Source organism: Rhineura floridana, chromosome 15, assembly GCF_030035675.1.
Source record: "Rhineura floridana isolate rRhiFlo1 chromosome 15, rRhiFlo1.hap2, whole genome shotgun sequence".
Classification (NCBI taxonomy): domain Eukaryota; kingdom Metazoa; phylum Chordata; class Lepidosauria; order Squamata; family Rhineuridae; genus Rhineura; species Rhineura floridana.
Window position 1 is genome coordinate 19,272,790 of NC_084494.1, and position 24,700 is coordinate 19,297,489.

General features: G+C 43.3%; 1 protein-coding gene and 1 long non-coding RNA gene across 3 annotated transcripts in view; both read right to left on the minus strand.

The window, feature by feature from the left end:
* LOC133370229 (mitochondrial peptide methionine sulfoxide reductase-like) overlaps positions 1-24,700 on the minus strand; it is a 289,872-nt gene that overhangs the window by 197,219 nt on the left and 67,953 nt on the right. The window lies entirely within an intron of this gene.
* LOC133370802 (uncharacterized) lies at positions 10,239-19,954 on the minus strand. The gene is made up of 3 exons (XR_009759204.1): positions 19,805-19,954; positions 12,818-12,906; positions 10,239-10,839 (listed from the first exon to the last, which is right to left on the minus strand). It is a non-coding gene; the product is annotated as an uncharacterized LOC133370802 (long non-coding RNA).

A 24,700-nucleotide genomic window follows, 5' to 3' on the forward strand; every position in this document is an offset into this window, starting at 1 on the left:
CAGATCCCAGGATTCTGTGAGGGGAAGGCAGGGCTGTTAAAGTGGTATATGAGTGCTTTAAATGTGTGGCATGAATAGGCTTGGCTCCCAGAGTGATTTAGAATTCAATTTAAAATCCATGCAGGGGAACAGTATGAATTTGGGATATGTTGGGGTGTGAGTGGGTCACTTCTTGCTCCTGGCAGTTGGTGATGCAGTAGCCAGATGATTTGAAAGGAGCTGTAGCAGTGCTAACTATTGATTGGGTGGTCCCCCCCCTTGCACCCCTGATGCCCTTTATGACATTTTATGCACTGGGCTCCTGCTGGGAGGAAGGGAGGGACATAAATCAAATAATAAATAAATATTGTTAGCCGCTTTCAGCATTGTACATGGGGAAAACAGGGTACCCACTTAGCAAAGAAATAAACCAATGATAACAGTATAAAACAGATGCCACAACCTTATTACAGTAGGGCCCCGCTTATACGTAAAGAGGAACCCATTGACTATAATGGCCGTGTCACGCGAAAATGTCGCAAAATGCCATAAAATCGCAAAATCGGCTTTAAAATGGGGAATTTCCCCGAATTGAAAGCTACCGCATCAGCAGAATGTCGCAAAACGGAACTCCGGTAAGCAGGGCCCTATTGTATATGCTTTGGGTCGCCGTTTGATGGTTTGTCGATTCTTCATTGTCTTGTGATTGTATTTTCATTTATGTCACCCACCCTGGGATCTTAGGGTAAGGAACACCAGAAACAAAGATATTTAAAAAAATAAATACTGTCCTGCAGTTGGATGGTTTTACTGATTCCATTTGTTCATTATTTAAATATAATTGGTGGATTATGTACTCTCTCCTGCCAAGGGGAAGGCCCCGAGCGCAGGGGCAGGGCATTTGCTTGGCATGCAGAAGTTCTCAGATTCAATCCTCGGTGTCTCCAGGTGGGGCTGGGAATGTCCTGAAGAGCTGCTGCCAGTCAGTGTGGACAATACGGAGTTAGATAAGACCAATGGATTGACTCAGTATAAGGCGATTTCCTTTCGTGTTCCCAGGCAGTCTCACATCAAGCATCAACCAGATCCAGATGTGCTTAGCTTCAGCAAATTTGCTGCATGATGTGTCTTTGCAACATGCCCTGGGACCAATCATAATGTGCCAGTGCCTTCCAATTCACCTTTGTGGCATTTTGCAGGACAACTGGAGGCAAAGCAGGAAAAATCTCAGGGAGGAAGATAAAACCCTTTGGGGCTGATGAATCATCAAGATGGGCCACTTCCTTTGAGTCAGCACCTCTTCTCCTGGGGCTGCCCTTGCCCCAGAGAGGAAAAACCCATCCATTTTTTATTTGCATATGCTAATTCAATTAAAGGCTTATAGTTTGTTCACTCTAATTACCTTGAAACTTTAAATGAAGCCCATCTAGTAAAACAGTTAAAAATACAAACAAAGCCCAAATCACACATGGACTGGTTAATAACTGTGTTTTATGGGAAAGGGCTGTAGTGGCTCAGTGGCAGAGCATCTGCCTTGCATGCAGAAGGTCTCAGGCTCAATCCCTGGCATCTCCAGGTGGGGCTGGGAAAGACCCCCATCTGAAAGCCTGGGGATCCGCTGCTGCCAGTTAGTGTAGCGCTAGATGGACCAATGGTCTATATAAGACAGCTTCCTGTTTTCCTAACTGGCCAGGAGATAATTTTATAAATCCGCTGCCTAGGTGAGCACTGGGTAGAGGCATATCACTAGCAAATGAGAAGGCATTTTCTTTCTCAGGGCAGAGCTAGATGATATGACAGAGACCCATGATCGCCAGTCTTTTTTGGCAAGAAACGGCCATGGCGGAAGAAGGGGTCATTGGAATAGGAAGGTACCTTAGAGGTCATCTAGTCCAACCTCCTGCTCAATGCAGGATCTGTAATGCAGGGAGCAACTGTAGTATCCCTGATTGATGACGGCTCATCCTCTGCTTAGATACCTCCAGCAAGGGAGAGCCTGCCACCTTCCACTGTTGAATGCCTTGTATCCTTAAGGAAATGTCTCCTGTTTCCCCAAAATCTGCCACCCTGCCACTTCCACCCATGGTTCATAGGAACAAAGGAAACTGCCTTAAACTGAGTCAGATCACTGGTCCACACTGCCAACCCTGACTTGTAGCAGCTCTCCAGGCATTCTTACAGGAGTCTCTCCCATCCCTACCTGGGGATGCCGGGGATCTAACTTAAGACCTTCTGCATGCAGAGCAGATGCGCTACCACTAAGCTATGGCTGAGTTCACCTCCTGCCCTCTGGCACAACAGAGGACAAGCCTGTTCCATTTTTCTGCATGATAACCCTTCTGATATTTGAGGATTATTATCACAGAACTGACTGTCTTGAGAGGCAGTGGGCTCTCCTTTGCTGGAGGGTATTTAAGCAAAGGCTGTATGGCCATCTGTCAGGGAGCTATAGCTGCATCCCGTCGCGTCATCCTGAACTCAGCAGGGGGTTGGATGACCTCCCAGGTTCCTTCCAACTCTAAAATTCTATGACTTGATGACGCTTTACAGCCAAGTCACAGAAAAGCTCTAGACCTCAGCGTAAGGATGCTCATGTGACACTCTGCTCCTAAGGGGATCCCATCAGGTGGAACTTTCCCTCTCCACATACTTTTCAGGGGAGGAGCATAGGAAGCTGCCTCATACTGAGTCAAGTCATTGGTCCATCTAGTTCAGTATTGTCTACACTGGCTGGCAGTGGCTCTCCAGGGTTACAGACAGAGTTCTCTCTCAGCCCTGCTTGAATCTGCTGGGGACTGAATCTGGGATGCTCCGTGTGCAGAGCAGATGCTCTATCACTTTGGCCCTTCCCCATAGAAACTAGGGCTGATTGACATTGCTCTCTTAATGAGGAAATGTGTGTAATCAGGCTCAATTTCAACCTAAAGTAGACTCGTGAACAGGGATAGGGAATGTGTGGTCCTCTTGTTGTTGGTTGAATACAGTTCAGCAAACTGGCTGCCCATTAGCTACTGGGCTAAGTTCGGGACTGGTTTTGTTGTATAAAGACCTGTACAGCTTGGGACCAGGATACCTGAAAGATTGTTTTACCCCTTATATGTCCAGTTGATCACTGTGCTCTGCAGGTGAAGGCCTCCTGCAGATACCATCTCATCAGAAGGTCCGTTCCATGCGAGACTTCCCAGGAGGATCGCTATGCCTGTGACTGCCTTTGAGACGAGCTCTCGTCTCAGAGGAAGCTTTTTCAGTTTTAAAACCAGTCAGAAGAGTTTTTTGACTGGTAAAAATTTTCTCCCAGGCAAGGGAGAAACGAAGAGATCATCCACAAAAGCTTCGTTGTGTTTGTTGGGGACTGGAATTCATTGAATGAATTCATGAACGAAGGTGTAGCCAGCAGCGTCAGACGGTGCCAGGGAATTCAAGCAAGCTCAAACTGACTAAGCGAGACTTTTTTTTTCTTCAAAGAAAAACAGATTTTAACAGGCAAGCATTCTTCTGTCTATTCTTATCAACTGGACTAAATTGTTACAGCAAAAGAGATCTGTTAAAGAATCAGCAACAAAGAATCCCTGGGTGAGTTATACTTTTCTCTTTTATACGCGGAATTAAGGAGGAAGAAAATCGAAATAGCTTATCTTTGGCTTTATAGCAAAAAGCTGGCCTGGAATTGAGCATTATAAAGATACAAACGGATGAGGGGCATCTAATCTAAGGAGGAAAATTTGATTTATATGAATATTTGAGTATTATATGTCTGGGACTATTTTTTCCGGTCTACTTTTTTTTTTGACGAATCTGCTTGTTCTTTATGCCACTAACTATTTTGATGCTGTGAACTAAATTTGTTTTGCATTCTTGGACACTAAAGAGATAAGGCAGTTTGTGCTGTCTAAGATGATGATGTCAACAGGTTTGGAATATTAACTCCTTTATTGCTGGAAAAAGAAGCAAATTGCTCTTTGCTTGGGAATAGTGGTTATATTGGAAATTGAAGCGTTTTTTCTTCGGTCTTAAGAATGACAATCAAAGAAGTGGCAGAGACCCTGGATGTACAGGAAGGGATTCTCCCTCTAGATATGTTTCAGAAGATAATGGATGAGATTAAGACAACGAAACAAGAACTGAGACAGGGCAGACAAGAGATGGAAATTGAATTTGGCAAAGTGAAACAGGAGCTGAAAGAAATAAGGGATTATATCAGAAAAGAGGCAGATGAGACCAAAGATATAACTGGACAAACAACAGAAGATGAAAGAGAAATTAAAGGGAAGGTGCAAGTCCTGGAGATTGGAACAGATATATCAAATGTGGAATTGGAAAAAGATTTGGACTTTATGGCCGTGATGGATATTAGAGACAAAGATTACTGTTTGGAATCTAGTGCTGTCCCTGAAGAAACTGGTGAAGATATCAGAGATAAAGCTATCACTGTTTCGATAAAATTTCTGGACTGGAATGATTTGATGGAACTTGAAATAGAGAAAGTTTATAGAATTAATTTTAGATATGTGACAATGGAAAAACTCTCAAGAGATGTGCTAGTGCATTTCGTAAAAAAGAGGAACAGAGATATGGCCTTACAACAACATTTCAGTAATACATTCAGAATTGATTGCAAGGAAATATTTGTGATGAAGGAAATTCCTATCAGACTCTTACTATATGATTATGACAGCAAGATTATTATGTGTGCAAGGATGGCAGATGGAAGATGGAATTAATACCGATAATGGAAGAATGGCTATTGAAATTACTGGACTTAGCAGACTTGGTAGAGATGGATCAATTGACATGTCTATTTGGAGAAAAATCGATGGATATATTTCTCAAGGAGCGGAACCTCTCTTTGACTTTTTGCGGAAATAACAAAATGATATGATGTTAATGAGATTTGATGATTAATTAAGATAACTACTGGAGGAAAGTGATTTTGTAATATATTAAGGGACAGGTTTGTTATATATTATATACTTATAGCTGATCTGCGACAAATCGGAAGACAATATTTTTTATTATATTAGTTATTAATTTGTTTTTCTTTTCTTTTCTGAAACTTTGAATAAAATTAATGATTAAAAAAAAAGGTCCGTTCCATGCAAGATAGGAAGCAGACCTTTAGTGTTGTGGCACCTGCCCTTTGGAATTCCCTCCCCTTAAATATTAGACAGGCACCATCGCTGTTATATTTTTGGCACCTACTGAAGACCTTCCTATTCCAACAAGCCTTTTAAACAGAGACCTTACCCCAATCTGCATCTTTGCTGGAAATGTTTTTTAAAAAATGTTTTTAAATATTTTTCCAGTCTTGAATTTAGTTCTCCACATTTCTGCAGCAATTTGCAATTAAAAAAAAATCCTCATGAAAATTCATCAGACCTCAGTATGAATTTCTCCAAATAAACACAGTTTTGTATGGTGTTTTGACTAATGCGCACATTTTTGCAAGCAAAATTTTCCTTGATTTAATGAATGTTTATATGTTATTTTCACTAGTATATTCATGTTTATGCACACTTTGCCCTAATATATGCATTTTTGTCAATGGTGTTTAGTTGGAGAACTGTATCACGAAATTCGGATAAGTGCAAATTGCAAAGGATGGCTGTGTTTCTATTCTCATGTTTTTTCAGAAAATGGAAATTTGATAGATTCGGTTTTACAGTAATACCTCAGTTAACAAAGTCGTGTTCATGAACATTACTTCTTTAATGGAAACTTTGGTACCAGACGTAGGAATAACATGGAAAGAATTAGGATAGGTTCCTGCACCCGCACATAGACGGTGGGGGGAGCTTCAACAGGGGCTTTAAAGAGTGCCTACGCACCCCCTCCACCTCCTCTGAATCGTATTGGATCCTTCCCTCCACACCCCTAGGACAAAGCAAGAGATCTCACCCTACAGGCTTATGGTTTAAATGATAGGAAAGCAGACACATGCTGGTCAATTTCACCTTAAAGAAAAGGCACAGGCTTAGATGTTTAGCCATAGCAAAGCAAATCTGGTCAGTTTTACGTTTAAAAAAGCCTTACTTAAAAGGAGTTTTGTTCCTGGAGGATTCCTTAATTGATATATTACTGTAAATGTGGACTACATCAAATTTCTCCTCCATTCCTAGATAAAGTACATGGTATGAGGGCCCAGATTTTTCAAGAGCAGCTCTCTCTACTCAAATGAGTCTGGCCTCATCTCTATTGTTGCAGGCAGTTGGTCAAGAGATGCATCTTTTTCAAAGGGCATTGGAGGGAGGAAAGACGTCATTGTCATCCCTGCTGTTAGCCATTCTCATTGTGTGTTGTTGTGCCCTTTGAATGCATTTGTTATTTTGATGCATTTTATGGATTCTTATTTATTTGTTTATATTGTCAACCACCCTGTTGACTGTGCAAAGCATGGTATATATAAATCATCTATAAATAATTGTCTGTGCTTTGTACAAGCAAATCAGGACAGATGTTCAATAAGTAGCAGTGGCGGCTGGTGCCTGTTGGGACTCGTGGGGCGGAAGGCAGGGAGACCAACAGGAAGTGGAGCCAGAGCCAATGACAGGCAGAGCCAACTCATCCAAGGTGAGTTCTATAAGGGCAGCACTGAGACTAAGGAGGTGGAGGAAGCTGAAAGGCAGTGTCACTTCATGGAACAGATACAAGGAAGAAAGTAAGGAAGTGGGGGCTTGCTGGAAGCACACTGATGTTGGTGGAGCACTGCCCCATTTGCCCAAATACTCCAGCCTCTACTGGTATGCAGGTCATCTAGAGGAGCCCATGAACCAGGAACTGCTGATACCAGAAAACAGGGACTGTCCCTTGGTGCACATGCAATGGAGGCTTGTCCATTAGGGCGAATGGGGCTCTGCCCCACTAAGTGCAATGCTCTCTCCTCCACCTGCCCATCTTCTTTCTTACAACCATTCTGAGTGGTGGAGGGGTCACTTTCCTCCACTTTAGTACCAGTGTTGCTCTTGTAGAACTCAGCAGGGAGGAGGATGGGCTCTGCCTGTCATTGGCTCTACTTACTGTTGGGCTCCCCACCTTTTGCCCCACCAATTCCAATGGAGGCCAGTCACCACTGTACACAAGGGCAGTGGGGGAAGGTCAAGGATACATGGCGCTTAAGGAAAACAAACCCAAACCTAACTCTAACCCAGCCCAGGAACACAATCGTCATCTTAAGATGTGCAGCTGGGGAGTCGTTCTTCAGACAGGACGTGAGTAGGTGGCAGTGATGTGCAACATACCTAGCCACTGTCGGCACCAGAGCTGGGTTGTCGGCTTCGCTCTTGTTAGCTGCAAGTGTCAAAGCTGCTGCGGGGAACGTGGGCGGAGAGGAAAGAAAGGGCGGCCTGGTGTGGGTGTCAACATCAGGGTGAGCTGCAGGCTGGTCCGGCCCCAGGTGAACAGAGATGGGGGTAGCGTGGCTTGCAGCGGGAGCAGCAAACAGGACACCGCAGAGATCAGATTACTCACCTCCAGCTGTGAGGCACAGCAGAGCAGCTAATAAAAGACCCAAAATGCTTCCTGTTGTTTCCTCATTAACACCCGCCCACCTGACCAAGTTAGCGTCCCAGATGCAGAGAAAGAGAGAGGGGGGAAAAGCACACTGATGATGATAAGATGATAAGAAATGTGGGGCAGAGAGAAGAAAACATGGTTCCTGCCAGACTCTTATCTCGTCCTCCTGACAGCTAGGGTGGGCCAGGCAATGCTCGAATCACTTGTGGCCGTGTACACATGACCTTTTATTCTAGAGTCAATGGATACCAAGTACTTTGTTTCTGTGTAGTCCACACACAATGTAGATCAGTCTTTCTCAACTGGTGGGGTGTGCCTCATCCCCAGAGGGGCGTATGAAGATCCAGGGGCAGGGATGATTTTTTTTTTTTAAAGTATGTACAATAGAAATAAAATTTGAACAATGTATTTTTTAAAAATTATAAATACTTTGATTTGTTGTAATGATTGAGCCCTACATTTTATTTATAATTCAACTTTCAGTCCTTTTGAGAAATGGAAATCATGCGGGGAGCTAGGTTTGAAGGTGGGGGGCATGGAATTTTTATGTCAGCTAAAAGGGGGCATGGGTTAAAATAATGTTGAGAAATACTGATAGGGCGCTTCTTGAGAAACTGGTTTCATTCTGAAAATAAAAGCACACTGCAGATTGATTCTGTATTACCCTACAATGTGTCCTTTTGAAAATGCATATTGGTAACCTTGGCAATGTGGGGGAGGGGAGGTGTCTCCACACCTGCCCAATGACATGGGTAGGCGTATAACAAGATCACAATATCCACTTCCTTCTTCATTGACCTGGGGCATGAGCAGGGAGGAAAAGGCATGGATAGTCTAATCAAGGTAAATATTGCATTTTATTGTGTTGTAACTTGAATTCTGTAGAATTCAAATTGTGGTACAATAAAATACAAACTATAAAAAATAAAAGCAAGAAAAATACAAATAAAAGTAAAATATGAATATATCATACAATTGATGTGCCCTCTCCTATTTTCAACCACTGTCCACAGACATGCCAGGAACCACCTGAATGAAGCTTGCAGACTACTGGTGGTCCACAGACCACAGTTTGAGAGCCCCTGCTCTATAGTGATTGCTAAAACAAATTAAATCCAACCAAAATACAATGTAAGGAGGCAATATAAAACAATTTACAAGGGAGTAAGCCTCAGTGAGCACAGCTGGGCCTGAATAAACGTGCTTAGGAGGGCATTGTCAATGGGCTTGCAAGGAGCTCTAGTTTGACTCAGCAGTTCAGCTGGTGTGAAGCTTATCTTTCCCCTCTTAACACCTCTTATCATTTCTTCAGGAAATCTCTGTCAAGAACCCATCTGATAGCACATGAGATTAAAGCCGATTAGGAGAGAAGGAAACTATGCAAGGGTCGATTCAACAGCACAGCGCAGTTAGGGCAATGGGCAGCCCCTGTGGCAGCTGCTTGCTCTCCAAGTAAGTGTACTGCCTTCAAGTCGATTCTGACTTATGGCGACCCTATGAAGAGGGTTGTCATGAGGCTGAGAGGCAGTGACTGGCCCAAGGTCACCCAGTGAGCTTCATGGCTGTGTGGGGATTCGAACCCTGGTCTCCCAGGTCGTAGTCACCTTAACCACTTAACACCTTAACCACTACACTACAGTGGCTCCAAAGTGGTAGCAAATAACCCGTCTTCTAAGAAGAATCACATGGGAATAGCCCTCCTGAGACTGGCTTATATGTGGGTACTTTGACTGTTTGTGGAAAGCTCTCCCTTGAGGGGCTTGCCTGCAGGACTGGCTCAAGGCATTTTGCTGCCTGAGGTGAAGTGCCAAGGTGGTGCCCCCTCCTATTATACATGCCGAAGCTGACCAGACTGGCAGATGGATCTCATTTCAACACTGGCAAGGGGACAGCATCCTTTTCCATTCAGTTGAAGGCAGCAGGCTGGCTTAGAGCAGTGATCCTCAACGTTGGGTCCCCAGATGCTGTTGGACTACAATTTCCATCACTCCCAGCCAGCTTAGGCAATGGTTGGGGATGATGGAAATGATAGACCAACGACATCTGGGGACCTAAAATCGAAGAATACTGGCTTAGAGGACATACACTGATCTCTCTTCCAGTTCCTCGCTGCCATTCCTTACCCCAGAGTATCTGCTGCCAGAGATGGTTGCTTCACTCTGTCTACTGGTAGGGGTGGCCTTCCCCATCTGGCATCTACTTCAAAGTGCCATGCAATTAAAAAAAATATCTCCCAGACTTTTAGTGTTTCCTAGCATTATGTGATACTAGTTTTAAAAAATGTTTAAGCGATTTTATCTGTTACATGCAATAATATGACAAATACACACAACAAAACAAAGGAGAGAGAGAGAGATCAGGACTGTTACTGAAGATCTCTTTTTTTGTTCCTCCAGACTGATGGCAATTGCTCAGTTTTTAGCTCCTACATAAGGGGCAGGGTAGAGCTGAGTTGATGAGTTAACTGAATTGTCTGCTAGTTGCTGTCACATGTTTGGATTATGCTAGGTCACATTTGATGGCTGACTTGTTGTGTAGTATGGCTTTTATTGCTGAATTTGTAATTTTGTTTTATTTATATTATAAATTATATGCCTAGAGAGTATTTTTATTAGATAATGAATAAATGGATTCATCATCATCATCATCAACATGATGAATCTAGTGCAGCCTTTCCCAATCGGTGTGCCTCCAGATGTTGTTGGACCACAACTCCCACCAGCCTCAGCCAGCATTGTCAATGGCTGAGGCTGATGGGAGTTGTGGTCCAACAACATCTAGAGGCACACCAGTTGGGAAAGGCTGATCTAGTGTGCAGCCAGGCTCTCATAAGCTCAGAAGAGACTATATAGCTCAGGCATTCCCAAACTGTGGCCCATGGGCCACTAGGGGCCCACAGGCTTCATTCAGGTGGTCCACCACATGCTTGTATTAAATATTCATCTTGATTTTTAATTGTATTTTACTGCTTCTTTTCTTTCTTAAATTTCATTTTATTGTGTTACAATTTGAGTTCTATGGATTGCAAACAGTAAAATGCAGTGTAAGGAATAAAAGAAGCAATGGAAATACAACTAAAAGCCATACAGCATCTAGCACAGTCCATTACAATTGCTGCAAGAGACAGAAAAGTGGTCTGCCAAGACCAACAGCAGTTTTCAAGCAGTCTGTGTGTGTGTGTGTGTGGGCGTTGGAGAACCACTGACACAGCTCTTCAGTCCCAGGCAGGGATTGGATCCCCATCCAACTCCCCACATCAACCCTCCTTGCAAGTCATCCTGCAGAGAGCAGAGAGCTCCAAAGATGCACGCTGGATCAAGCTGCTTGCTGAAGTGTACAACTGTGGGGGACCTGTGAGGGAGACAAGGAAACAATCGGGAAAAGCAGACTCAAGATCAGAAGCAAAGACTTACTTATGTGCTTCCCAGAGGCATCTGGTTGACCCCTGTGTAAAACAGGATGCTGGACCAGATAGGTCTTTTTGGTCTGATCCACCAAGTCTCTTCTTATGGTTGAATACTAAGTAGTGCCTTCCAGATTTCGTTGGACTACAACTACCATCATCCCTGACCATTGGCTATGATGGATGAGGCTTAATGGGAGCTGGAGTCCAACAAACGTTGGAGGGCACCATTTTGGCTATCCCTTTTATGTAGAAATGCTGGCTTTATAAAGCAGAACGGAAATAGAACAGCAGGGCCCAAAGCATGCTATCAGATCAAGCTACTTATCCATCTAGGCCAGTGTTGTCTGCTCTGACTGGCAGAGGCTCTTCAGGGTCTCAGGCAGTGGTTGGCCCCATCACCTTTCAACAAGACTTTGAAAACATTTCTGGCACCTCCAGGTAATATTGGCAAAGACTCCCCTCTGAAAACCCAGGAGAGTTGCTGCCCGTCTGCGTAGACAGTACTGAGCTAGATAGGCCAATAGTCTGACTCAGTATAAGAAAGCTTCCTATAGTGTTATTTAATTTATTTATTATTTGATTTATATCCCGCCCTTCTTCCCGGCAGGAGCCCAGGGCGGCAAACAAAAGGACTAAAAACTTTAGAACATCATAAAAACAAACTTTAAAACACATTAAAACAAAACATCTTTAAAAAAGTTTCTTTAAAAAAAAAGATTAAAAACATTTTTTTAAAAAGAAAGATTAAGAACATATTAAAAAGCAATTCCAACACAGACACAGACTGGGATAGGTCTCAGCTTAAAAGGCTTGTTGTTCCCAGGCAGTCTTGCATCAAGCATCAATCAGACTGAGGTCTGCTTAGCTTCAGCAAATGTGCTGCATTATGTGACTTCCTATGCTCTTCCACTGAGCTATGGTTCTTCCTCTCTGGCTTGTCAGATGCTGCTGGACTCCAACTTTGATCAGTCCTAGCCAGCATGATCAGTGGTTAGGAATGATGGGAGTTGCAGTCCAATGGCGTCTGGAGGGTTTGCAAGGTTCCCCATGTCTGTGCTAGGGCCAAGCACTGTTTGCATCATGACCTCAGGCTGGAGCAGTAAGAAGTCATTGTAGGTCAGAAAAATTCCACCCCATTAGAGTTCTCCCAGGAGAATCTGCCAAGATTGCATTGGCGGGAGGTGGAAGAGTGGCCAAGGCATTCAGCCCATCGTATCCAACCGAGTTCTCGAAACAAGCCCTCCCAAAGGGCTCATAGAGTTCCTATTTTGAGCCTGGATTAAGAAACAGTTTCAACAGCAAAATCTTCTCTCCAGCAGGAGCCTGAGCCAGTGAGGCTCCCTGCAGAGTAAAAAAAGACCGAAGCACACAAAACCTGCCTTTGCTCGCTTGGGTTGAGCGTCTGCCAAGCTTGCCTTCTGTTGCTGCAATATGGAACAAGGCAATTACCAGGGAGAGAAGGACGCAGGCAGCAAACTCCACTGGCCACCTCTCGGCTTTATGGCTAAGGTGAAAAAGAAGATTCCACCCTCCCTGAACTTAGTACCTACTCCAAGGCAAGCCAGAAGCTCAGAGATGGGCAAAAATGGAAGAAGTGTTTGAGTATGGGGGCATTCATGCCTCTTCACAGGGTGGTGCCTATGGGTTGGGCCCTCTCTACTGCCACTGCTGATGGCAGACAGATTTATATAACACAGACACCATTCCTTAATTGCCCTTGGGCATGCCTGCTTCACTTGCAGTTGCCCTTCCTCATGGGTGTTGGAGTCTTCAGGACTTCTGGCTCTGCAACATTGAACTAGGCAGATTCTGGCTTGGCTGGGTATTGCAGGACTCCATGGATCTCTGACACAGAAATCAGGATCCATGGATTTATCTGTGGAACATTTCTGTGCTTTCTGTACCTTATGTGATGTGCCTTACCTGAAGGTCCTTTCTAGACCTCAATCCTGTTGGAGTTTGGTATCTTTAGCAGCGGAAGGCAGAAGTGAATAATCTGGGAAGGTTGGTGGCTGAAAGAACAAAGAAATGTAAGGTTTATTACTACTGGGGGAAAAAGCCATTCTGAGTATAGGCAAACATGTGGCCATTATGGAGTTATGAGCAGAGTTTGGAAAAGTTACTTTTTTAAACTACAACTCCCATCAGCCCCAGCCAGCATGGCCACTGGATTGGGCTGACGGGAGTTGTAGTTCAAAAAAGTAACTTTTCCAAGCTCTGGTTATGAGGTTAATACAAACATTATTTATTTATTTTATTTTATTTATATCTCACCCTTCCTCCCAGTAGGAGCCCAGGGCAGCAAACAAAAGCACTAAAAATAGTTTAAAACATCATAAAAACAGACTTTAAAATACATTAGAACAAAACATATTTAAAAACATTTTTTAAAAGCTTTCAAAACATCCTTTTTTTAAAAAAAAGGTTAAAATTATTATTATTTTTAAAGAAGGGTTAAAAACATATTAAAAAGAAATTCCAACACAGACGTAGACTGGGATAAGGTCTCAACTTAAAACATTAACTCTGCTAAGAAGGAGGAGGAAGGAGGTAAAGCCAGAGGGGGAAACATCTACATATCAGCAAGTAGTTACTAATGAAGGAATCAGCAAGGGAAGAATACGTTGGAATCAGCGAGGGAAGAATAGGTTGCCTTTCTGTCTAGTGCCCTGCTGGTTCAGGCTACTTGTTGCAAGCAGTAGTGCTTTGCTCCCAACAAATCCACCCTCACAGAGTTGTGTCTACCTTGCTGGTTGGGGCTGATGGGAATTAGAGTCCAACAACCTCTGGAGGGCACCAGGTTGAGAAAGGCTACTGTTTATATTACAAACTAGGCAAGAAGCAAGTATGGCAACCTTGAGGGTGGGAGGAACCTGATGGGTCAACTGAGTTAATGAGAAATTGGCTGGAGTGTAGGCAATGATATCTTCCATCACAGATTTGTGAGTGATATTTAAAGCAGAATCCCTCGTAAAAACCAGACTTGAAAACAGTTCTAAAATTAAAACATGACTAATTTTGCAATTCAGATCGAGTTGTTGGGATTCCAAATTCAACTGTTTTGAATGGCAAAATGAATTACTAACTAATGATTAGTCAATTTTATGACTAAATTCTCTTGCAAGTCATTGATCAGAAAGCAACATCCATTGACTTCTGCCTCGTTTCAGCTTTCAGATACTGGCTGCGTACACACCATACAATTAAAGCACATTCTTTCCCCCAAAGAATCCTGGGAAGTGTAGTTTACCCTTCACAGAGCTACAATTCCTGGCACTTTTAATAAACTACACTTCCCAGGATTCTTTGGGGGAAAGGATGTGCTTTAAATGTATGGTTCATGTCCCGTTCTAGAGTGGCCACTTACAGATCACCAAAGGTCCCTGGGACTACAGTTCCGCATCCCTGCCCTCGACTCTTCAGTGGTCGCTCCATGCAACAGTATCCCTGGAAGATAGGAAGCCCTCCTCTTCCATTAGCTTGAAAAACGTTTCCTTCCAGAACTGTCTCGTGTTATCCCTTTATGTAACTTCATTATATGAAGTGAGAAAATCGTTACTCACTATGACATTTATCAGAGAGCCAGTGTGGTGTAGTGGTTAAGGTGCTGGACTACGACCTGGGAGACCAGGGTTTGAATCCCCACACAGCCATGAAGCTCACTGGGTGACCTTGGGCCAGTCACTGACTCTCATCCTCAGAGGGAGGTAATAGTAAACCACCTCTAAATACTGCTTACCATGAAAACCCTGTTCATAGGGTTGCCATAAGTCGGAATTGACTTGAAGGCAGTCCATTTCCATTTCCTTGACATTTATTAACATCAGAAGAGCCCTGCTGGATCAAGCCAAAAGCTCCTCTAGTCCAGCATCCTGTCCTCACAGTGTCCAAACAGATACCAATGGGAAGCCCACAAGCGGGACCAAAGTACAACAGCACTCTCCCCACTTGTATTCCCAGCAACTGGCATACAGAGGTTTACTGCCTCCGACAGTGGAGGGAGAAGATGGCCAACATGCCTATTCTCTGCTTTCTTCTCTGTCTCTGCCCTCTAGAACTGCAGCTCCTCACTTTTCTTGAAATTGTAAAAAGCTTTGAATGCTTTCCACTATAAAGCTGCTACAGAAATGGAGTAGGTGGGTAACTCCGACAGTTCAGCTGTCAGTTACTGGGTATTAAATGTAGGCTCTGACTAGAAAGGCTTCAGGTTTTCTGCAAAATCTTCTGCTTAACCTTCTGATTGTCTAAAGCTGAGGCTGAATATCATATATGTGGATATTCAAAGAATATTTGCCATCAACGTTGGCAGGGGAGAATGGAATTATGGATTGGGCTCCTCACCCCAATGGCAATTAACTCCCAGGAAATTGATGGAGATTCAAGGCTCTGAAGTCAGTGGAGCAGTGAATCCACTCTGGGTTTGAACTTGTTCAAACTCAAACCCGGAGTGGATTCACTGCCCCACTGACTTCAGAGCCGCCATCCTCCACTGCAGGAAATGCTTCTTTTTGAATGTTCCTGAAGAGCCTGTTCTTCTGGACCAAGCAATGTTTGGTTTAATGAAGTTCACTGAATTAGTTCAAAAATCTTTGAGCTACACCTGAAAGTAGTTCCCATAATTGTCAACGAGCTGAACATGAATTAAGTTTGCTTTGTGATACAACTAGTTCATCTTCAAGTTCATTTTGTTATGTGTGTGTGCATTATTATTATTTTTACTCTTTAGACTCTTTGGTCCTTTCAGCTTAAAGATCATAATTGTCAGGAAAAAGAAATTAAACAATTCACATCCCACTGTGTGTGTTTTGATGTTTTCTTAGTCTTCTTGAGCATATTTTATCCTTCAGCACAGCAGCTTGTAACATTCTGAATGCTGGGGAAAGATGGCAAAGAATCATTTGGATGAACTTGAATTGGATGTGAACTGAATGCGAACTCCCTTGTTTTGCAAAGGCATCAAAGGGAACTGGAATTAGTTCTTCTTTGGACATTTATTTATTTATTGTATTTGTATACCGCCCCACAGCTGAAGCTCTCTGGGCGGTTTACAGCATGCTGAACTTGAACTACAGTGAGTTCCTTTTTAAAACAAACTGTTCAAACTCTGGGGCCAAGTGATGCTTCCCTTCCTGGAGAGTTTCACAACTAACAGATAGAAGTAGGAAGTGGTGGCTGAAGCACCTTAGACAGCGCCTTGAAAGTTCAGACTAAAACGCAGAATGGAGTCTACTGCCCCACTAACTGGAAGCCAACAGTCACCACTGGAACTAGGCATTAGCTTCCATTGTGGGTTTTTTTAATGATGTTTGGTCTGTACATGGCCTTTAGGTGGGTTTGCTGAATATTTCTGTTTTGTACATTGTAGAGCAGAAGAGGAAGGAGGAAACATGGCCAGACTGAAAGCCACATAGCAAAGAGCCAAAGATGGTTTCCAGATGCTCAGACAGGGGTGGGAAACCTCTTGCCCAGGGACTGAAGGCAGCCCCCCATCTCTCTCTCTCTGGCCCTCAAGTCTCCCCAGGCCACACCTCCTGCCAGGGCCACACCCCCTTTTCCCATGGGCCATGCCTGGTGGTAAGAATCACATCTATTGCTCCACCCAAGTTTATCCTTTGGCCACTCCCACTTTTGCCCCTGGCATGTTGTCCCCCCCAAAGGTTCTCCATGTGGGAATGAGGCCCCCAGACTGAATAGGGCTCCTCCTCCCTGCATTAGGAGGTGCCACTTCTTCCTCCTCCTCGTCCTGAAGGCATTGCTAGGGCTAGGCAATTCTTAACAATTGGATGTTTGAAGTCAAAGCAAATCCAGCAAGACTGCACCACTGCAGTGCACTCTGTGTGGGGTGCCCTATGTGGGGCTGCCCTTGTTCTTGATCTGGGAACTGCAGTTTGTGCAGAATGCTGAAGCGTGGGTGTTGATAGGAATTGAGACCCCGTCAGCATATAACACCTCTGCTCAGTGATCTGCACTGGCTGCCAATCTGTTCCCTGGCTGGGTTAAAAGTGTTTCTGTTAGTATATAAAGCCCTTAACAGCTTGGGGCCAGTTTACTTGAGGGATTGCCTTACTCTGTATAGGGCCATTCAACTGCTTTGATCTACAGAACTGGCAGTGTCACAGGTGCCACATAATACTCATTCCGCAGTTGTAGGAAATCTCTGATTTAGTGTGGCAGCACCTACACTTTGGAACTCCCTGCCTATTGACATCAGGCAGGCCCTTTCACTGTACACTTTTTGTTACAAAGAAAAAACATTGCTTGGGCAAGCTTATCCAAACCTGTAGAAGTCAACATGGGTTTTAATCTGTTTTTAGCTTATCGTAAATGTTAACTATTTTGAAAAAATCCCTGTTTTTAACTCTTTCTTTTTATTGATAATTTTAATGTTTGTTTTATTTATTTTGTAAACTGCTTAGAGGTTCTATTTAAATCAAGCAGTATATAAATGGTGTTAAATAATAAATATATATATATATGTCCTTCCCCTCCAATAAACCAGGCTAGTGGTGCAGTTTGGTAATTTTAGATTCCTGCAGAGCTTGGAAAAGTTACTTTTTTAAACTACAACGCCCATCAGCCCCAGCCAGCATGGCCACTGGATTGGGCTGATGGGAGTTGTAGTTCAAAAAAGTAACTTTTCCAAGCTCTGTTCCTGACTGAATAATCTTAAACTGTTGAGATGGTTATGATTGTTACTTTACTCACTTGCAAACATGGTAAACTAGCCCTGCTGTGTTTGGGGACCCTCCTGCTCATCTGACAAGGGGGCTCTGGACTTCTGCCCCAAAGTCCTGCCTTGATGGCACCACTGAATTAGCCAACAGTGTGCATTTCCTTCCCTCCCTCCCTGACTCATGCTATTCTGAGCCACCCTCTTGCACCTGTTTCTAAAATCACTTCCTGTAGCGATGAATCACCTGCAGGTTCAAAGCGGGCAGATTTTTCTGGACTTTAAAACAAAGGAGATTACCAGAGATTTAATCTAATGATTGATAGAGCCCACTGCACTCTGGGAATGTGGACTGTGGATCTGGAGACTCACAATGTGGTGGGCTTGATTTTCATGATATGTTCTTCTGCACATTGCCACTGAGGTGGGGATGATGATTCATCATGGCAAACAGTTCAGGAGGACCAGCAATGAAAAACATGGGCACTGGCCTCTAAAACTATAACTGAACTAAATAAACGTAGTTCTTCACAAATTTTATCAGAAGTGAAAAAATGCCTCCTATCATCACCATCGGCTGCCCATATGCTATAGGGCCAGGTTCTAGGTTCTTGTATTAAAATAGGTGACCTCAGGCCAATCACTGACTCTTGGCCTAACCTACCTCACAGGGTTGTTGTGAGAATAAAACAGAGAAAGGAGAACTATGTGCACCCACTTTGAGCTCCTTGGAGGAAAGGTGGTATATAAATGTAACAAACAAATAAAATACACAAGGCCCTTAAAAACTTGGGTCCAGGATATCTTAAGGGCTGTCTGATTTCTTATATCCCTGCCCAATCACTGAGTACTTTGGAGGAGTTGCTGTTAGTGGGCCGCAATGGCTTGGATGCACAGCTCGTTGAGGTCCAACAGGCACCCTCCCTGTTGAATCTCTGCCACCTGCTGAAGACTTTTTTTATTCCAGCAGGCATTGTAACTGAATTCTGATTGTATAGTTCTAACCACTTTTATTTTCACAGTTTTGAGTTACATGTACTCCGCAAAGAGATGATTGTAATTAAGTGGTATATAAATTGTTGAAATATAAATAAATATAATGTTATTATTAGTCACCTTACACTGAAGCCTCAGGGCAACAGGCAATTAAAAAATAATAAACTATCTACAAATAGCAATAAAAAACACCCTCCCACACACTACATCATCATCTTCATTAAAATTAGTCAGCCGGACTAAACAATACTAACAGTACTAACACATGAAGGATGTTAAAATTATTCAAAAGCCTGAGAGAGCCCATGTGGTAGGCTTGATTTTCGTGATTGGTGCCTAAAAGATGTCAAAGTTGCCCATTGCAGCAAAATGTTAGTCTATTCATTTTTTAGTGCCTCACTCGCTCTCACATAGCCAAAATCTGATGGCTTATGGAGCCCTGCCATATTATCTGTTCACTGTGTGATCCCTGATTGGCTAGGATTGCCCACTTTGCCTAACCCATTACAGCCCAGATGGGGAACCTGTGACCCTTTAGATGTTGTTGGACTCCAACTCCCATCAGCACCAGGCAGGATGCAGGACTAGATGGGCCATTCATCTGATCCAGCAGGCTCTTATGTTGTTTTGGGGAAAGCATGATATAAAAGTGCTTTACATGTCCAGTGCAGATGTACCCTCAATCTGGAACCACGGGATAATGCTCAAACCTGCTAGCACCTGTCCTGAACTCATTTGCATTTGAGATTCTTTTTGGTCATTGACCCACAAACCAGTAATGCCACCAGTGTTATCCCCTTAAAAGGAGCTACAAGTCCCTAAATTGTTGCTCTTTTTGTTCACCCTTCATCACTAGCAACTTTCACAACAGCCAATCCTGTGCTGGAATTCAGGTGTAAGACTTCTGGCCCAAACCCTTTGCTAGACCAGCCTCTCCCAACCTGATGTCTTCCAGACATTCTATACTACAACTCCCATCATCTCCTGACACCCTCCAGATGGTTTATACTACAACATCCCCTGACCATGCTGGTTGGGGCTGATGGGAGCTGTCGTACAAAGCAGTCTGGAGGGCAACAGTTTGCTCTAGGCCCAGGTGTTGCTGAACAACAGTGCCCATCAGTCCTGACCATTAGCGCTGTAGTTCAGCAACACCTTGGAGGGCCAAAGGTGCCTCACACTAGGCTCTGCATGCATCTGATAATTTATGTGATCACAAATGGTTTGTGCCACACAGTCCATACCTTCAGTCGCCACCGGATTCTTCTGTTGTTTCTTATCAGCCCTTTTTTACTTTTGCATTAGGTCCTGGTTGAACAGGATGGGAAGCCCTTTTCCCTTGTCATGTGATGGCTTGCTTCTTTTTCTTTCATTTTCAGCGCTCACCAGGAGAGACCAATTTGGTTATGCCTTTTTGATGCGTTCAGAACACTCTGATTAATGTAGCAGCTCCCCCAGCTGGCAGCCTCGTGAAACACAAACACAAAGGCAAAAACAGAGGGCAGCATTCCTCATTGGATCTCTGATGGCTTGTTCAGATGTTTATCTTGATGAAGCCCTTTCAAAATCAGTGAGTTGATCAACCACAACAGTTCCTCCCACTGAAGGGCGTTTTGTCCTATATAGGACCATAGTAAGCTGCCTTAGAGCAGGACAGACGATGTGTCCATCGAGCTCAGTATTGTCTTCTCTAACTGGCAGTAACTCTTCCAGAGACTCAGGCACAGATACATCTTTTCCATTGTTGGCTATCTCATGCTTTTAACTGCAGGTGGCAAGGGGTGAACCTGCGAGTTCTTACACGAAAGCATGGGCTCTATCACTGAATTTTGATCTTTCCCTTAAAAACAAAGTAAGGCTCTAATCCTCATGGTCTGGAATAAACAGCTGATTTAAATCGGAAGATAGGAGGCTGTCTTATACTGAGGGCCCCTCCAGATGTCCTCCTTATTGTATGTTCATGATGATTTGTGCTCATGAAGGTATCGGGGTACTTGGCACACAAACCTGCTTTCAATACAGTTTGTGCCTGCAAAGGTGTGGGGTGGACATACTGCATATTTTCCAATCAGTGCATATCCTATAATGTCTTGCTGAAAGCCTGCAACTTTTTTTTACCACCTATGTGTATGTGTGGGGGGGGTTGTCCTGCTTTTGTTGCACTATAGTGCAAGAATGCCTCTCCAGATGGCAATAATGTGGTAACATTTGGAAAGCCTCACAGAACAACTAATAAAGTTGAATGATGTATTTATTTATCACTAGTCGGGCAGTATATAAATCTAATAAATAAATAAAAATAAATATAAAACAACAACAACAACAACGTCTTCATTGATTGGTGGTGGCCATCCTCGAGTTTTGCCCAGTCCTACCTGGTGCTGCCAAGGATAGAACCTGGGACCATTTGCATGCAAAGCTTAGATCCCTCTGAAAATTAATAAAGATGATGTCATCATAGGAACATGGCAGCTGCCTTATCCCAGACCTGACTACTGTCCATCCAGCAAAAAACGTCTACTCTGACTTGCAGCAGCTCTCCGTATCTCAGGCAGAGGCCTTTCCCAACCCCTGATCCCTGTCTCAAAAGCTTCTCTTCATCAGCTCCTCAAAATACAAGGGCTGTATTCAACTAGGTCCTACTCAGAGTAGACCCATTGAAATTAATGCGCCTAAGTTAGTCATGCCGATTCACTTCCATGGGTCTACCCTGAGTAGGACTTGCATTCAATACATCACCCAAAATAATGTCTATTAACGTCAGTGGGTCTGCTCTGAATAAGAGTAGCACTGAATACCACCCAAAGAAATCTCTATAAACTTCAGTGGATCTGCTCTGAGTAGGCCTAGCATTGAATAGCAGTGTAATGCCCGTTAACATCAATAGGTTTACTCTGAGTAGGTATAGAATTGAATACCACACAAAGTAATTTACAGAAGGTACATGCGTCCAGAGATTAAACAGAATCTTTCAACTAATACTTTTTCGTGCTAGAAATGTAGTTTCGACACATTTGGTGGGCATCTCTTCAGAGTTGGACTGAGTGGCTCAGATGAATTACCAAATGACAGGTAACAGATTGAAATTTGATGTTTTAATATTCACCAGAAATTATTTGAATTTTATTTTTCTGGCCCTAAATTGGGTTATTTGTAAACAAGAGGCCCCTCCAGAATTCTGTATAAATAGTTACAGGATTTCAGCAGGAAGCTATGGGACATGCACTGATTGCAAACAAAGCACTATGTTTGCCCCAAAACTTTTGCAGGTACAAACAGAACTGAAAGCAAGATCGCACATAGCTGTCCCAATACCATCACAAGCACAAATCATTTATTTATTTTTATTTATTTATTACATTTATATACTGCCCCATAGCCGAAGCTCTCTGGGTGGATTACAGCAAATCATCATGAATTCACCAAAAAAAGGACATCTGGAGGGGCCCTGTGTGCATGTTTTCTGGGGTGAATATGTATGTTAATGGGTTTGGGGAATAAAAAACAGGTTTTTATGGTATACTGTGTTTTAGTCTTGTTTTTTCTCACTGGGTGGTATTCAATCCTAGTTCTCCTCAGAGTAGACCCACTGAAGTGTATGGATAGGAATAACATGGTTTTCATTAATTTCAGTGGGTCTACTCTGAGTAGGACTAAGTTGAATACAACCCATTATTCTTGGCTCCCTGGACAATTTTACCAACAGAAAGGCAGGACAGAAATAAGTTTTATAAATAAATATGAGAATATTCACTCTAATATTGATGTGCTAGATCGTTTCATATTTCTTTTATTTATTTGTTTTTACATTGCAACCTTCTGTGGCTGCTTTGCATTAAGAAAAAAAGAGTCCCACTGAGTTCAATGGAATGCGCAACACAATCCCATGCAGGTTTCTTCCCAAGTAAGTCCCACTATGTTTAACTTGCATGCAGAAGGTTCCAGGTTCAATCTGAGGTATCTCCAGGTGACGCTAGGAAAGAATCCGGTCTGAAACCTGTAGAGCTGTTGCCATTCAGCGCAGAAAGACAATCCTGAGTCAGACGGACTAATGTCTCGTGTTCCTCAATCCTTTCTACCGTCCAAAAGGGAAAAAAATGACTGCAGGCATGCAACCCAATCCTGTGCATGTAGGAGGAATGGAATTAAATAAGTCTCCCAAGTAACTTAAAACACCTTCCCCCACCCCCACAACACACGCTGCTCCCCACTAAATGCATTTATCACTGTAAGCGTTGACACATGGATTGCTTTACAGCTGCCTGGCTGGTTGTTTTTTAAAGCACTACTAGTCACTCAAACTGTTTCATATCTGAATGGCTTTCAAATGGGTACAATTAACATATGCAGATGAGCTACTGCTCTGGTTCCCCCCCCTTTCATTTCTCCTAGAAGCAGCAGCAAACCTAGAGAGTCTATATCCTTAGCACTACTCTGTGATGCTTGGGACCGTGTGCAAGCAGGGCTGTTTCCTACTGTTTGTAATCCAATATGAATTCAGTGGTTTGACCCTATCAAGTCGGTACAAGACAAATGAAGTGTACATATACACTCCTGCTGGGGGGAAGGATGGGATATAAATAAAACAATAAAACAAACAAACAAACAAATAGACATCCCCCACTGGCATCGGTACCACCAGTAACCATCGCAGCTTCTAATGGGGATAGCAGACAGGGATGCTACAAGTTCCCCTGGGACTCCCCCACAAACACAAACACCTTCCCTTAGTCCAGGGACTGTCAATTTCAGTTTCTCTCTGTTTCTCTTTTTTCCAAGCTTAAGTTTGCTTCTCCACATTTCCACATCAGTTTGTGATTTTTTGTAAAAAAAAACACCTCTTCATGAGAATTCATGTGCGTTTGTGTGAATTTCTCCTAAAACACGTTTGCATGTAATTTCCCCTAATATACACATTTTTGCAAAGCAATTTCTCCTAACATAATGCATTTTTGTATGTTATTTTCATTATGCATTTTTACGCACACTTCACTCTAGCATGTGCATTTTTGTGCACATCACTTATCTGGAGAACTGCACCGCAACATTCAGAGAAATGCCATTTTGGAAGAACGGCAGTGTTTCGGTACACACCTTGTTTTGGAAAGTGTGAATTAGGTAGATTTGCCATTATCTGCAGATTGAATCAGATTTCTCCCCCAAGGCTTTTCTCTTTTAAAACTGTTCAGCAACCACATGCTCCATTAAAGCAGATGTCACTAAAGTCATTGAAGCAGCTGATCTGTAATCTAGCGGTTGGAAAGCTTGCCTGCAGAGACAAAGGTGGCAAGTTCCAGACTTGTGGAAGACATGCAGAGCTCTGTCATTTGTGGAAGGGCTGAGCCCACGCTTTGCATACAGAAAGTCTCCAGTGAAAAAGATCTCAGAGTAGAAGGCAAGGCCGGCATCAGAGGTTGGCTTCATTGGGTACCCGCCAAGGCCCATAGCCCAGGAGGGGCCCTACTGCCTTTGGCCATGCTCCTCTTCCATCTGGATTTCTCTGCTCATTCTGAGCGTGCAAGGAGGAGGAAGAGTTTCCACTCACCTTCTTCTCTCCTTGAAAGGGAAAGCAGGTAAGAAGGGAGAAGAGGAGGGACACTTAAGGCAGGGATCCATTCAGGGCATCTTGTCCCCTATAAAAAAACACTGGAGCTGATGTTGGAAGATGGAAAGATGTCTTGGACAGCCACTGCTACTAGCGTAGACAGCATGGACTATAAATACTCTTAAAAGCTAACTGTTGCTGGGGGTGGGGTGATCTTCCTGGAGAGTACAACTGGGGAGGAAAAGGTTAGCCCTCCCTCCTTCCTCAAGCATAATGTCAAGGATTATAGCTCTCCTCCCCTCCAGGTTGGAAAAAAAGCTATAACACTTTTTGGGAGCCTGATCACTGGGATGGTGTGTGTGTATATATTCACATTTATTTGTTTATAGGAGTATGCAGTGACCACAGGATTTGCATTGTATCTGTATCTATAGTGCTTGGAAGCAGTCTGATATGTTTTGGATTTGCTCTGTGTCATTCCAATTCATTTCATTATTTGGGTCTGACGGCTCCTGCAAATGACCTGTTTATTCAGCACTCATCCTGATTTGCTTTCACAAAGCTCACACAGAGGTTAGACTATGTCCAGTCTTTA